The 13,247-nt window shown below is 36.5% G+C and overlaps 1 protein-coding gene across 5 annotated transcripts in view; it reads right to left on the bottom strand.

Moving 5' to 3' along the window:
* The window catches only part of FAM83B (family with sequence similarity 83 member B), a 94,764-nt gene that overhangs the window by 59,693 nt on the left and 21,824 nt on the right, over positions 1 to 13,247 (bottom strand). The window lies entirely within an intron of this gene.

Below are 13,247 nucleotides of genomic sequence, written 5' to 3'. Positions count from 1 at the left end.
TACCAGGAACCCTTAAACATTATTAAAATCTCCATAGAGTTAAACTTTTGTAAACGATTATCAAGGATTTAGAGGTCTCTAAGATTTTATTTTTTTAAGATTTTAAGATTTTAATAATAAGAAACTGAAAAGTCTATGCAAATATACTCATATGCATATGTGAATGAATATCTACCTGTATTTGTATAGGATATCTATACTTACTCCTTACCTAGGCTGCAATGGTTAAGCGCTGAGAAGGTTGGTGGTTCAAACCAACCAGCCACGCTGCCTTCTGCTTCCCTAAAGATTTACAGTCTTGGAAACCCTAGGGGGCAGTTCTACTCTGTCCTATAGAGTCACTATGAGTCTGAATCCACTCGATGGCAATGGGTATACTTACATATATCCTTATGTGAATGCTATTTTTAAGTACAGGCAGTCCCTGGGTTATAAACTTCCAACTTATGGGTGACGTGTACTTGCCCTTTAATGTTAGTCAGTGTTCCCTCACCTTGAAATGACTGAACCAACCACTACTCCACAACAAATTCTTCATCACAATCACCTTCACTTGCCGCACATGCAGCTTTTAAATCATTAAAAAAGGCTCTTCTTGCACCAAAGCAAGGCTAAATAAGAACTGTATGCGCCGGTTCTGACTTACCTACGGTGGCACAGTGGTTAAGAGCTCAGCTGCTAACCAAATGGTCAGCAGTTCGAATCCACTAGCTGCTCCTTGGAAACCCCACAGGGCAGTTCTATTCTGTCCTATAGGGTCGCTATGAGTTGAAATCAACTTGATAGCAATGGGTTTTAGGAATGAATCTCGTTTATAACTCAGGGACTGCCTGTAGTGTTATTTACCACACATAGCTTTTATAAACAAAACTTCATTGAGATTATGGTTGAAATAATGAGTTTTATGATATCTACTGCAGGGAAAAATACTGGAAAAGACAGACATGGGAAAAAAAAGAAAATACAGGATGGTTTCCATCCATAAATATGTTAGAAGAACTCAAGATAAAAGTGAAATTAAAATAGTGCTTAATTGATTCACTAAATAATCAACATCTATATTTTAGTACAGAGCCCTGGTGGTGCAGTGGTTAAGAGCTCGGCTGCTAACCAAAAAATGGGCAGTTCAAATCTACCAGCTAGTCTTTGGAAACCCTATGGGGTACTTCTACTCTGTCCCATAGGGTCGCTATGAGTCAGAATCAACTCGATGACAGTGGGGTTTATACTTTAGTACATAAAATTAATTTTCAGAAAAATTTTTTTTTCTGAAGTTCCTATGGGATACAAAGGATTAGGAACAGTCAAGGCAACAGTGAAGAAGAGTAAAGCTGGAGGACTTACACTAACAGATATAAAGATACTATGAACCTGTAATAATACACCGTGGGAACACAATAGAGGCCAGAAACATACCCATATATAAGCGGTGACTTGGGGTATAAGTGGTGACAGTAGCACTGCCATGAACTGGGGAAGGGATGATCTTTTCAATAAGAGGTGCTGGGGCAACTGGGTATCCGTAAGAAAAAGAAAAAAACAGACGCTGACCTCACACCATACACATAAATGAATACCAGATGGATTTCTAGATCCAAATATGAAAAACAAAACAAAACTTCTAGAAGCTAATAAAAGAGAATGTCTTCTTGATCTTGGGGTCAGGCAAAGACGTCTTACATAAGTAGTTTAAACCTTAAACTTAAGTTTAAACCTTCAAAAAAAAGATTGATAAATTGGGCTACATTAAAATCAAGAACTTTTTATTCATCAATAAATACCATTAAAAGAGTGAAATAGTAAGCCATAGAAGATATTTGCAATACATGTAACTGATGAAAGATTCAAATACAGTGTAAAGAATCCTTACAAATCAATAACAAAAAGACAAACAACCCAGTAAAAAAAAGAGCACTTCACCAAAGAAAACGTCCGGCAAGGAATCACGGGTATTCTGACAGAATGGAGAACATATGACATATACTCCGTCTAAAAATCAGATGATGCAGGGGATCAGTATAAAGGTAACAGTAACACTGAGGGTGGCTAATCAAAGTGTAGCAAGGCAACTTATCAAAGTTTTCCCAAATAAAGTATAATTTAACATGAGTTTTAAAAGATGAATGAGAGACACAAAAGATGGGGAAAGGTGCTCGAAGTAGAGAAATGATAATGAACAAAGAAAGGCATGTTATACTACCATGGAAGGCCCCAAATTGGGAAATTTAGTAGCACTGAAGTGTAAGGTGAGTGAAAGGAGGTGCAAGGAGATAAAGCACAAAAATAAGGGCTCTCAGCATGAACAGACTCATTTATGCCATGCTTATGAGTTGGTTTTCATCTTGTAGATAACCGGAAAGCAAATGTAATAATACCCACACTAAAGAGTTGTTGTGAGAATTCAGGTGGTCTGCACAGTGCCTGCATGGAGTGGTCTATCAGAGGTAACACACTGCAATGGATAAAAGCCAGGCTCTGTCTGAGCCCACTGCCTAGGCTCAAGTACCAGCTGTAACACTTCCTATTGCTAAACACTAGGGCAAATTACTTAATCTCTTCATTCTTCACTTCTAGTGAAGAATGGGTTATAATGGTTCCAATTTTAGAGGCTTGCTCTGAAGATAAATATGTTAATAAAGTACCTAGATCAATGCCTGGCACAAAAGCTTAGTAAACGTTAGCTATTATTGTCATTAATAAATGTAGTTCTCCTTCCCAGTAGAGAAGCAACAAGATATAAAAGAATCTTGGAATGGAAGTCAAGAGGTCTGAATACTATCAGTCCTCACGGTTACTAACCAGTAGAGTGACTTTGAACACGTCTGCTCACCTTTCTCAATCTCGCTCTGCCCATTTGTGAAGAGGCTACATGGCCACAAATCTCAGATTCTTGTTTTCAGTAACTGTTCTAGAATATCAGCAGGCTCAAATATGACACTATGACTCACATACTGATTTATTTTCATCATTATGGATTCTCCAACAGCATATATTGGATGGATATTTAGCCAAAGGGCAGTTTCTTTGCCTCTCGGTTATTTACTTGTTTAAAATGCTTCCAGTGTTTGAATTTGTGGCAGAGAAACTGAAATGTGATTATTTATAAGAAATTAATACAGCCAAAGGAAAGTTTTGGTGGATGGAAAAAAAAGCTAACATAATTGATTTTTCTGCATTTAAAGCTTCAAGAATTAACTAACTGTGGAGTTGCTAATGATTACACAAAAACAGCTAAGAAGTTTTCTTCATTTCTAAAGGAATAAGACTCTCATCATATCAGCACTGGTGTACCAAGGGGTTGGGATGAATAGGGAGTAGGTAGAGGCAATGGTGGGGAGGAGGAGGTTATCACTAATACCGTTTACAATTGCCAGCACACAGTGTAATAAAAAGCAGACCAACTTTTAGTCAGTCTTATTATTGTTTTTAAATTCCCTACAAACAATGAACCTCCTTATTACCTGCTCCCAGGGCAGGTAGCTCTCACTGTCCCCTGCTTTATTACACCACTGTGTAGCAGTACAAGAAATCCATTATTTTATTATGGGGAAAAATTCTAAATGAAAAAACAAAAACAAAATAGGAGGCAAATGTTTATACATAATATGATCTCAGTTATAATACATATAAATATTCTGTTCCAAAGATCTATATTAGGTATTGGGTGCTGTGGAGTAGATTTCATCTCATAGTGATCCCATGTCACACAGTAGAACTCCCCCATAGGGCTTTCTAGGTTGTAATCTTTACGGGAGCAGATCACCAGGGGTAGCTATGAGTTGAAATCGCGTTTACAGCACTGACCAACAACATATTAGGTATTAAAATACATACACACACACTCGCATGCACATGCAACTCTCTATCCATCTATTTGTCTAACCTGTTGCCGTTGCCATCAAGTTGATTCCAGCTCATAGCAACCCTAGAGGACAGGGGAGAACTGCCTCCATAGGGTTTCCAAGGTTGTAAGCTTTATTAACCTGCTATTGAATGCTATTCTAACATAAGTTACAAACCTGTTTTATTTTTTCCTCCATGTTTTAACCAATCCAAACAAATCTGATGTTAGACTGTCCGAGACCAGATTTGATGACATTACTGTCCTACTCAAAAACATTTCATGACTTCCCCACTGTTTATATCCACAAAGCTTGATTAAAAGACCTTCACAATATGGCCTCAATTTACCTTTCTTGACAATCCTGCCTTTCCTTTTTCCACTCCACTCTAGTTTTCCCACATCCCCTGTCCTTTGAAAACACTAAGATCTCCACCATAAATCTCCTACTTCTCAAAATGTATTCACTCAAAATGGCCCATAAAAAAGGGGACCTCCTATGTGACACCTTCCCATTTTCTTACTCTATATCTTTCACTCTCCTGACCTAACATATAAGAGTTGCTTAATAACTACCGGTGAAATTTGTTTGAAAAGACAAGCATTGGGAGGTTCCATTTCTCAGCATGGTACATAATGAGCTCCTGTTTTTGTAGGTACTGGGTCAGTATCCAGTCAGTCTTGTTCATAACTCATACTCCCTATTAACTAACTCCTTTTCATTTTAATGTTCTCCAAGTAAGATTCAAACTCTGTCCCTTACCTAGGCCCTCAATGTGAGGACTGATTAAGTCCAGTCACTATGTGTCTGTGTGCTAACATGAACCATAATTTCTATGTCAGATATGAAGCCTAGGTGTTCATGGCTCCGGTTATATGGCTCATCTATTTTAAGGCTGCAGTAAAAGTGGTAATTTGAAGGACTTGTAACCCAGTCAGTCTCTCTGTGCCTGCTTCCTTATCACAATCCTCTGATGTCTCTGGTGCCAACGCCAAATGAAGCCATCACTCCAATTGCTCAGGTCAAATTTTGTAGTCGTCTTTTATTCCTCAACTTACTTCACAGCCCACATTTCACTATTTTCAAAATACAACTGAAATCTAACCAATACACCTATCATTCTAATCTCGGTCACCATCATCTTTCACTTGAATTATTTTAATAGTCACTTATATGCCCATTCTTATACTCCTAGAGCCAATTTTCAATACTGCTGCCAAATGTATCCTTTTTTGTTGTTGTTTGTTGTTGTGAGTCAGTTTTGACTCATAGCTACCCCATGTGACATAGAAGAACTGCCTCACAGAATTTTCTAGGCTGTAATCTTTATGAGAACAGATTGTGAGGTCTTTCTCTTGCAGAGCCCCTGGGTGGCTTGGAACTACCAACCTTTCTGTTAACAGCATAGCATATTTAAAACTGATGTCTCTTTTGCTTAAAATTCTCTAGTTACTCCCCATTTTACACAGACCATAAGCCATGATCCTTACATTGGCCCATGATGACCTCTACAATCTGGTCTCCATGTAACCTCTCTGAAGTCACTTATCTCTGCTTTGCTCTTCTGGGTCCAGCAACTGCCCTCCATGCTATTATTCCTTTAACAAACCAGAAGCCACATTCCTGCCCTAAAGCACTTCTTCTTTCTAGTCTGCTCTGCCCAACAATATCTGCATTGCTCATCCCCTCTTTTCCTAAGTCTTTGCTCAACAGTCATTTAAAAACTGCACGCTCCCAATTTCTCTTACACAACCACATTTATGTTTTTCCTCATAGCACTTCTCATTTATTATGCTTATTTTTATCTATCTCACTCCCTTTGTATGTAAGTGCCATTCAATGGCAGAGTTTCTCTGGTACTTTATTCTTACATACCCTCAGAACTCACAACAGTATCTGACACACACTAAAAAACACTAGGCACTCAATAAACGTGTGCTGCATGAATGAATGGGCTGCCAAAAATTTAACTCATATGGCTGGCCAAAGGCTGAATGATCTCCCCAGTAGTAAAACCCAGTAGAGGCCAAAGAGCAACTTCAATACCTGACTATTCTTTTACTCCGTCTGAATTCCCACTACACCTGAACTCAGAGAATCCATTTCCTGGTCTGTATTCTAGGTGGAATACCTAACCTACTTATAACCTTCTTGTCAATGCTAGGTGAGTTACTTCTGACTTTTAATAACAACCCCATGATGGTCTTATATCTGGCCTACTGAAAAATCAGTACTTCTACATCCCTACCAATTGATCTGAATCCTAGACTCTTGGAGCCAGATCTTATAATAACTCCATTTAGGAGTGTGCAGTTATTACTATTTCCCATTATGACCACTATGGTTTCACTCTGCTCCATTACCACTGACTAGAGTCATACCTATCCCAAGAAAGCAGTAAAACAAGGCTGATAAAAATATATATTTCATAGGGTTGTTGTGAAGGTTAATTTAATGTAATATATGCACAAGGCCTAGACAGTGCCTGACACATAAGGGCTAAATACATATTACCTGCTCCTGTTACTAAATAACATACATCCATTACTCGTCAGATGCCAGTTTAATCCCTGATGATAAAAGCTAACCAGTTTTTTCAAAATAATTTGAAGAGTGACACATAAAAAAATATGTACTACATAATGAATCTGTGGCAATGATAGAAACGCAGATAGAATCCTTTAAATACAAAATTTAAGACTGGAGATGCAGTCTTCATCATCTCAAAAAGGCCCTCATGGCAAAAAAAATGAGTAAATATAAATGGTCATAAAAATAAGCATGCTACTTCAGAGGTCCCGGAATATACAGAGCTGAAGTTGGTGCTATGGATTGAATTATGTCCTCCAAAATGTGTGTCAACTTGGCTAGGCCATGATTTCTAGTTTTGTGTAACTGTCCACCATTTTGCCAACTGATAAGATTTTCCTATGTGTTGTAAATCCTACCTCTATGATGTTAATAAGGCAGTATTAGAGGTAGTTATGTTAATAAGGTAGGACTCAAACTACAAGATTAGGTTGTATCTTAAGTCAATCTCTTTTGAGATATAGCAGAGAGACAGGGGGAACTCATACCACCAAGAAAGTAGTGTCAGCAGCACAATGCATCCTTTGGACCTAGAGTCCCTGCGCTGAGAAGGTCCTAGGCCTGGGGAAGATTGATGAGGAGGACCTTCCTCCAGAGCTGACAGACAGAGAAAGCCTTCCCCCCAGAGCTGGTGCCCTGAATTCGGACATCTAGCCTACTAGACTGTGAGAGAATAAATTCCTGTTTTTAAAAGCCATCCACTTGTGGTATTACTGTTATGCCACCACTAGATAACTAAGACTTTTCGTAATGCAGTCAATAACAGTTCCTCAAAGTTCAATAGAAAGAATGCACACACCACATGCAGTTCCTACAGAAATTATCTCAAATAGCTTATTTTGAAAACACAGAATTTAGGAGTATCAAGAGTGAAGAAAATGGTCTTAAGAACTTCTCCCTTAATCAGATAAATCATATGCACTTCAAAAAAACTCAAATTTTAAATAGTGACTTTCCAGCTATCAGTACAGATGCAAGTTAATATTAGAGAAAGGCAAATCTTTTGATAAACTTATTGGCAACTATAAGCAGCTCTAACTTTTCTTTTTAAACCCTTTTCCACGTTGTATATGTTCAAATGAAATTCTGTTAAAAATAAAAGTCATGGATGATCCTCAAGTTTAATTGACAACACATTGCCTGTAAAATATCTGAAACTCTTAAGTTACTGATAACTTTGGTGTGTAACCAAGTTGGAGATCTTATATAACAATTTTTTTCATACATGCTAGATTTTTTGCTTTAACAAAGAATAAAATAGCACCTCTATTATTAAAAGCACAATTTTTAAGTTTGAGGACTAAGTACAACATGCCTTAAATAATATTCTTTATCACCTTCATAGATAATACCTGCACTATTAAGTAAAAATACTTTATAAACTAAGAGTTACATGAACCAAATTTCAACACCAAGATCTATATATTTAACACCTTTCATCTACAATAGAAATAAACTTCCAAAATTTACAAAATTTTATTAGCCCTTTTCATCAATACAAATCACTGGTATAATGTCTTTTAAAATCCAATAAAATTATCTTTTTTAGATTCTAAATGGACTGAAATGATTAATTTTTTCAGCTGTTCTGTACAACAGGCCCCCTTGCTTAGTTTTTCACTGGGACCTCTGGTATCTCTTCAGACCTTCAAATCTTTAGGCAAGAAAGTATATTTCAGAATTTTTTTCTGCCATACTTTAACAGCATTTTACAAAGGACGATACCTTTTTTTGCAAATTCTGAAATATACAATACATGTATCTAAACTTTTCACAGCAGGTCTTATTTTCAAATATATTTATGTTGAGTAAATATTCACCCAGTTCAAAGTTCTACTCCAGAAAATTTGGGAAATGCTGTGCAACTAATGCAGCATACATAATCATTATGACATTTCAGATATATGCTTAAATCTTTTTAGGAATAGTCATTTCGCAAAGTTAATGATCCTACCTGGCATTCCTAGCGAGAGGCTATCTTGTCAGACACTAAACTTGGTCAGAGGTTGCTCTCACTTTAAAGGAACAACTTTCAAATCATGCAAAAACATAGACTGATACATTTTTGACAAAATAAAGTTCTGGAATAAAATAGGAAGAGGAGGAGGAAATAGGAGGAGGAAGAAGAGGAGGCACTGCAATACCACACATTAGGTGCCAACTGTATGACAGGTGACATGCTAGGTATGTCAGCTATTTCATTCATTTAATTCTCTTAAGGACCCTATGGAGTATTAGCATCTCCATTTTACAAATGGAAAAAATAAAGCTCAGACAGGTTATATTTGTTATGTCCAATAAGAACAGCTGGTTGAGCTGGGATTCAACCCAGCCCGGACTGACTCCAAGATTCTGAGGCTTCACACCATACCACGACATCTCTTTTAAAAAGAGCATTATTTGAATTTGGGCAATAAAAATAATAATACAGATTTTTGCCCTTAAAAGTTATCAAGTCAATCAAAGAAGCTAGAAACTCTATCTCATCACAAGGTTAGAATCCCTCTTTCTTCTTCCTTAAGTAACATATACTGAATATCGTCAGGGTTATTGGTAGTAGCAGGTGGATGAATTACCTGAGAGATATGTGTTACCTCAGAAGTTTGGCATAGAAAAGTACTACCCTTCAGACACAGCAAAAGCTAACATTTAACAAGATTATCTCTTTCCTTCCATTCTTCCCTCCCTCTCCCTCCCTCCCTCTTTTCCTGCCTTCCATTCTTTCTTCTCTTCCCCCCCTCACATATGTATAAACATAAATACATATTAACATATAGTGCATATTACTCAGAGAAAGAAGTGTTCAACTTAATGTCACAAGGCAGTAATGTCATTAATCTGACCAAGCAAAAGATAATTCCTAGAAGAAACTAATTTTGGCTTGAATTCAAAGAATGAAAGAATTCACACTCAGAGTCAGACAGCGCAAAGAGGAAATTCGTAATAAAAATTGGAAACATGAGAAGGGAGACGATTCTAGCCTAAAATAAAAAAAAGAAAAAAACTCTTTTTTTTTCTTTTTTTAGGAACTGATAAATACGTACATGTTGCTGAACTAGACAGGACATGGTTGTAAAGTGATGCAGACTGCAGTGATACACTGTAACACAAAGTTTTTTATTTTGTGGATGAATTCAGTAAGGAGTGTGACATATTAATTCTGAGTTGGTAAGCACTAAGCCAACTGGATAGAGACATTAGATTTAAAAAACGCTAAAAGGTTTTTGCTTCTTTCACTATATAGATGAGAATACCTAACGAGGTGAAATGACTTATTCAATGCCCTAACTAGTGGTAGAGCCCTGGTCACCAAGTCTCTAGTCTAGTGTAGCTGGCTCCCAGAAAGAAGCCCCATCCCCCCATCATCTGTTCACCTTTCCCTTTGTGGCTGTGGGGAATTCTTCTCTATGTTACTAATAACTCCCAACGCCATAACAGACACACCCAGGAACAGTGACTCAGGGAGGAACCAAGGCCTGAATTCGATAGTGTAGTGCAAGCACCTCAGGAATCACTCTGCCCTAATTCTCACTAGACTTTTGCTCATGTATCTTCTGGATTTCCATATTTCACAAGAGTAAGATTCACATCTCTCCAGGAAGCTAGCCTAGGATTATGTAACAGACGCAAATGGCCTTCTGGTTAAGCATGTGCACGCTCAATATCTTCAGAAGTTTCAACTCTGTGGATACCTACCACTGAGTAGCCGGAAGAAAAAGTACTTTAATGAAAGATGAATTTTTAAAGTAATTAGCGAGAATGTTTTCATAAGAGGAGTTCACAGTAATTAGGAAAAAAAAAAAATATATATATATATATATATATGTCATCTTGGGAACACTTCTTGATAGACAAATAATTACCTGGGAAAAGTCTTGCTAGACACTATCAGACTTTATAAAGTTGACCCAAATGTAATTGTCAACTACACAGTGAAAGCTAGCAAAAGAGACACTACATAAAAATATGGCCCTGTTACAGCACAAATAAGATGTTATCTGTACTTGGATTTCCCCAAAGGAAAATTTTCAAAGAAAACAAGCAGACATTTAAAACAATAAAAAATGAAAACCTTTAAACAATTCTAAGTGACTATCAGCAAAAATAAAATGAATAAAAACAAATCTATAAATTTCTGAAATACTATAAAGATCATATTCTGCTTTAAAAAACAGAATGTTTCAAAGATTACCTTACTGAAGCTAGAAATAAGAGCATAGGCATTCATGGTATTTGAATAGAAAATATTTCCAGAAAGATTGATTAGATAAATACTATCATTTTAATTCCTATCTCAAGGGACTAAAAGGTTTACTTTGTGGTTATGATCAGATTGCATCTGCTTGGATTTCTAAGCAGATTGATTTTGGTTTCTTTTCATTATTTTAAGATTTTTCCATAGTATGGCACTTACGAGTCAGAATCGACTCCATGGCAATGGGTTTTATGTCATTTATTTTCCTAAGTGCCTTATCTCAATTGCAAACAGAACAGTGAAAATGGATTTAAATTCTTTTCTGAGATCTCCTCTTAGGTTCTGCTTTGCTGGTTCCTAGCCCCACTCGTTTGGATTCATACCTCCCTTGAATTTTACACTGTTGGTTACCAAAAGAATCTCCCTGAGAAATTTGGAGGCAAGAACTTTATTCTAACCGTTAAAACATGAAAAAAGGATCACCCCTTTATAACGTCATGACAATCCATTGAGAATTACCAATCAAGAGAATCTGTCGTCTGAAAATAATTCAAAAACAGACAATCTATCATGACGACGAACTGGCTTTTCTGTATTCTAAAAGGTAATAAGAATCTGACTTATCTGATGAATTAATGAAAGCCACATTTAATCTTTTAAAATCAATGTATTCTGATAAGATTTTCTTCATAATAATATTTGGTCTTCTCATTCAAAAAAAAAAAAAAAATTCTCACATGACCTGGTCCAGTTTTGGACTAAGTAATCTTACTGATAAAAACTGGGGTCAATAGCTTTTTCCCAGACAACACAATCCTTCAAAAATCTTTCAACTGATACAGTGGCATGGAAGAAATTTCCAAAACACTTGAGAAATATGCATTACATAATATATAGATATTTTGGCTTCAATATTTATTGTATCCGGGTAGAAACTAGAACATTTCCAGTGCTTTTGTTAAAAAAAAAAAAACTAAAATTAAATTATCTGTTATGATTTATATTCCACTGTAATATACTCAAATTAGAAGTTCCAGACAATTCTCTTGCTTTAAATTCAGCTTGGATACGTGTATACAAACTAAATAAAAGTAAAATAAGGTAAAATTCTCTTTCCTATCTTTGATTTTGTGGAAGAGAAGCTGAGCATTATGTTATCATTTTATAATATGGACATCAATTTCCTCATTTTGCTAATACAAGTGGGAGTCACCAGCAGACAATGGCCACAAAACGGATATTACTTTCAGAGGCTCATAAATATATAGCAGCCACATAAGAAAAAAAAAAAAAGTTCATGACCAATGTTAAGCTTTCAAGATATCCCCTGATATATTTTGTGTCACAGAAATGCAGTGCCTCAAAGTAAACTAACTATGGTCTAGGCTACTTCATTAACTACTAAGTTTGCCATAAAAATATTCTTAATTGACACTGGTATATTTTTCAATTTTCAGTTAACACTGTGGTTCAAAAGCGTATTTTCTGTACAAACAGAAATTAACAATGTTAGCCCCCTTGATATTTATTATCTTTTACAGGGACTCATATATTCTTACTTTTGTTCCTGAATTCTGCTATTTTACAAAAAACAGCAACATAATTTATTCACAGAACACCAGATACCAAAACCCACTGCCGTCGAGTTGATTCTGACTCATAGCAACCCTATAGGACAGAGTAGAACTGCCCCCACAGAGTTTCCAAGGAGTGCCTGGTGGATTTGAACTGTCAACCTCTTGGTTAGCAGCCATAGCTCTTAACCACTACACCACCAGGATTTCCAAACACAGGATAGTAGTTTTAAAAAAACTCCTAGTTCAATTCAGAAAACAACTGACGGTTAAATTCATTCAATAAAGTTTGAACACCTACCTTCTGCCTGGTCCTACAGCTCATTTTTAACAATTGTAATCGATTAGTACTTTCTTTAATATAATCCTGCTAAAGGAGTCAACATGGCTAAAATGTCAGAGTATTTAAGCTGAGAAGGTTAGGGGGAAAATCACCTTATTTTTGCAAAGCCTACATTTGCAAGGCTAGGCTTCTAGGTGCCTGTCTTGAGAAGTTACAGTATCACAGCAGATTTCGAGAGTCTTATATTTCTGTACTTCATAAAAGCATGCTTTTTCAAGCATTTCTATGTCTTGTTGACATGCAAGAAAGCAATGCCATGTATGTGTGCATCCTTCTGAGGTCCTTTAAGATCTAAATTTCTACGTCCTATAGTATCTGCCCTGATGGCATAGTGGCTAAGAGCTTGTCTGCTAACCAAAATGTTGGCAGTTTGAATCTACCAAGCACTCCTTGGAAACTCTATGGGGCAGTTCTACTCTGTCCTATAGGGTCGCTATGAGTTGGAATTGACTAGACGGCAATGGGTTGGGTTTTTTTTTTTTTATAGTACCTTCAACGCACATTACAGTTTAAAAAGTCAAAACTTTCTGTCCATAATTTTAAAACTCTAGGTTGAACTCAATAAACTGCTTGGGAAGTTTTGTTGTACTCTCTACAGTGCCTAGCACAGTTCTGAGTACACAGAAAACTTCCCATGACTTTCAGTAGTTTATTAAAAGAAAATTTCTGCAGCTTTATCTGAGTTCTAAAACAGAATTTCTGAG

The sequence above is a fragment of the Elephas maximus genome, chromosome 1 (genome assembly GCF_024166365.1).
Source record: "Elephas maximus indicus isolate mEleMax1 chromosome 1, mEleMax1 primary haplotype, whole genome shotgun sequence".
Lineage (NCBI taxonomy): Eukaryota > Metazoa > Chordata > Mammalia > Proboscidea > Elephantidae > Elephas > Elephas maximus.
This window is presented reverse-complemented; position numbering and strand designations above follow the sequence as displayed.